This window comes from Marmota marmota, unplaced genomic scaffold, assembly GCF_001458135.2.
Source record: "Marmota marmota marmota unplaced genomic scaffold, marMar, whole genome shotgun sequence".
Lineage (NCBI taxonomy): Eukaryota > Metazoa > Chordata > Mammalia > Rodentia > Sciuridae > Marmota > Marmota marmota.
The window spans coordinates 14,718,974-14,722,299 of NW_025999982.1; positions in this window are offsets into that span (position 1 = coordinate 14,718,974).

Consider the following 3,326-nt stretch of genomic DNA (forward strand, 5'->3'; position numbering starts at 1 on the left):
TAGTAGTGGTTTAAAAGCAAGAAAAGACTGTTTTATAACAAATATTAATTGTTCAAAGGATGAAAATTTTTAGTCGTTGGAAATCATTTCTCTCTTATGTTATTAAAATAAGATGTTCACAGGAGAGATGTGAATTTAATTTCAGTTTGTAAAGACTCTTGTGCATTAGTTTATTGATTCACATTTCCTTATTGACTCATGCTTCTATGAAAACAACTTTTATTTCTTTCAATCCAGAAATTCCAGAGCATTATGTAATTCCAAGCCAAATGGTTGCCTTTAGTTTGTAGATTTATACTTGGTTTTATAAGAAGGTCAAATTAAAAAAAAATTCCTTATAGTAATTCCACTTAGTCTTCTGTCTTTTTAATATTTTCTTAAGTGTTCCATTTATTTAACACATGTTAGAGAGATACTGTGCTAAGTGCAGTCAGTTCTGCAATTACACCACAGGTGTGTTTCCAAAAATCACCTTGCTATGAAAAACTAGCAATAGAAACAACAGAGCTTATGAGACAGATGAGTCAGGGCTGTAACATGCCAAGACTTTGTCAGAGACACATGAAAAAGATAATGAATAAAAATGATAACATGGTTCTGCTCATATTAAATGGTTAAGAAATACATAAATTTGATAGTAAATATAGTACTTTCCTTTGTAAAAGACCTGAAGTTTGCTTTTGGAAGTGGCTTTTTGCTAGTTATGGTGAAGGAAGGTTATCAGACAGAAAGCAAAGGCACAGAGGTGGTTAGGTGTGGCTTATAGCAGGTGGTAAATTGATCAATATTTGAACTGTGTGTGTGTGTGTGTGTGTGTGTGTGTGAACACAAGTGTATGCACACATACATGTTTTGTATCCTCCCCCTGGCTTGGTTCATGTATGTGCAGTTTTCTATGTTCTAATGTTTCTTCCAAATAATCTCACACATAAGCAAATAAGAAATTTACTTGATATTCAGATGGTGCCTTAGTATATTCATCTTTTTAGAACAAATTCTGTTTTTTGTGGGGGGCGGGGTACCAGGGATTGAACTGAGGGGCACTTGCCCACTGAGCCGCATCCCCCGCCCTGTTTTGTATTTTTATTTAGAGACAGGGTCTCACTGAGTTGCTTAGTGCCTTGCTTTTGTTGAGGCTGTCTTTGAATTTGTGAGACTCCTGCCTCAGCCTCCCGGCTGTTGGGATTATAGGATGTGCTACCATGCCTGACAAATACTGTTTTTTAAAACAAGTATTAATTATAGCAAAATTGACCATAACTCAAGGTGAGCCACCATAAAGAACAATGATTCCCAGCACCACAACATATTAAGAACCACCCAGGAAGCTTCTAAAAACTGTGAAAGTCTGAGGCCTATCCCCAGAGATTCTGATTCAATTAGTCCTTGATGGGGTGCCTGGATGCCTTTCTGGGTGACAGAACAAAGAAAGAAAAAAACTCTTTGCTCAGTAATTTTAATTCCAGCAAATATTTATTGATTCCTTGCTATATGACCTTACTGTGAAGGGTACAAGTGGAGAAATAAAAACGTCTCCTACTAGTCTTTTTCTTATGACCAAATGTCTGTCTACCCATGAAAAAATGATATGATAGAAACCGATGGCAGCCAGTGTGGAATTGGTACACAAGGAATTGGTGCAATGAAAGCTTCACAGAATTGAGAAGTTGCTGTGGCCAGGAAGGCACTGGGACAGCAGAACCAGAAAGATTGGAATCAAGGTTGGGTCTAATGACTGGGAAGAATTTGAATAGATATGGCAAGTGCTTATTTTAGGCAGGGAGGAGCGGAGTACTTCATAAAGGAAAATGAGAAGAAAGAAGGCACTCGTGGGAGACTATGAAGAACACGGCCTAACCCTAGTGGAGAGCCATGTTGGTCACAGAGGAAGAATATGTCCGATTACAGAAGAACTAGAATGGCAGGTCAGGTATTTGGCTTGATCTGACAGGGCATAGTAAAGGTAAGAAACAGTATAGCACTGCTTTCTGTTTATGTGATCAAAGTGGTTGATCACATAAAACCAAGCAGAGAAGTGTGTGTGTGTGTGTGTGTGTTTGTGTGTGTGTGTGTGTGTAAGGGATGGAGGGGAACCAGAGTGGAGTGTGGAATATATTTGTTATAGGAGGCTGCTGGCACAGGTCCTTGGATAACTGTCTGGCTCTGACTCCACCATCTAGGCATGAGCCTGAGGCAGAAATAGGTCAGCCCTGAGAAACTCAGCTTGAAGATAAACCTTTCCCCCAGGAGTTTCTCCCTCTTGGCAATTGTCATCTTTGGGCACAACTCAGGGACTCAATGGATGTGGTCTCCTGTTTTGGCTCTTTAAAAAGAATCTATTTTAAAAATCCATATGTAAGAAAATGAAATTGAACCCCATCTCTCACCCTGCATAAAATTCAACTCAAAGTGCCTGCTGAAAGAAAAAGTAGACACAATTCTCCATCATGTCTGTTATGGTTTGGATGTGAGGTGTCCCCCCAAAGCTCACATGTGAGAAACTGGGAAAAGATTCAGAGATGCAAAGTGATTAGGTTTCGAGAGTCTTATCAGTGAGTTGATCCCCTGATGGGATTAACTGAGTGGTAACTGAAGGTGGGTAGGGTGTGGCTAGAGGAAATAGGGCATTGGGGGTGTGGTTAGGGGGTATGTATTTATATCTCTCTGCTTTCTGATCATCCTGTGAGCTGTTTCCCTCCAACACACTCTTCTGACATGATGTTCAGCCTTATCTCAAGCCCCAAGGAATGGAGCCAGCTGTGTATGGACTGAAACCTCTGAAACTGTGAACCCTCAATAAACTTTTCTTCCTCTACACTTGTTCTGGTTGGATCTTTAAGTCACAACTGTAAAAAATCTGAGCAAAACAATGTCAGCTTAGGAACCAAATTCTTCAATAAGACCCTGACAGTGCAAGAAGTAAAATCAAGAATTAATAAATGGGATGGTGTCAAACTAAAAAGCTTTCACAGCAAAGGCAACAATCAAGAATGTAAGGGGCTGGGATGTGGCTCAAGCAGTGGTGCGCTTGCCTGGCATGCGTGCGGCCGGGTTGGATCCTCAGCACCACATACAAGGATGTTGTGTCCGCCGATAACTAAAAAATAGGTGTTAAAATTCTTTCTCTCTCTCTCTCTCCCTCTCCCTCTCTCTTTAAAAAAAAAAAGAATGTAAACAGAAAGCCTACAGAATGGGAGAAAATCTTTGTCACCTGAACTTCAGATAGAGCATTAATCTCCAGGATATAAAGAACTCAAAAAACTTAACACCAAAAACCCCCCAAATAACCAATAAAGAAATAGGCAAAGGAACTGAACAGACACTTC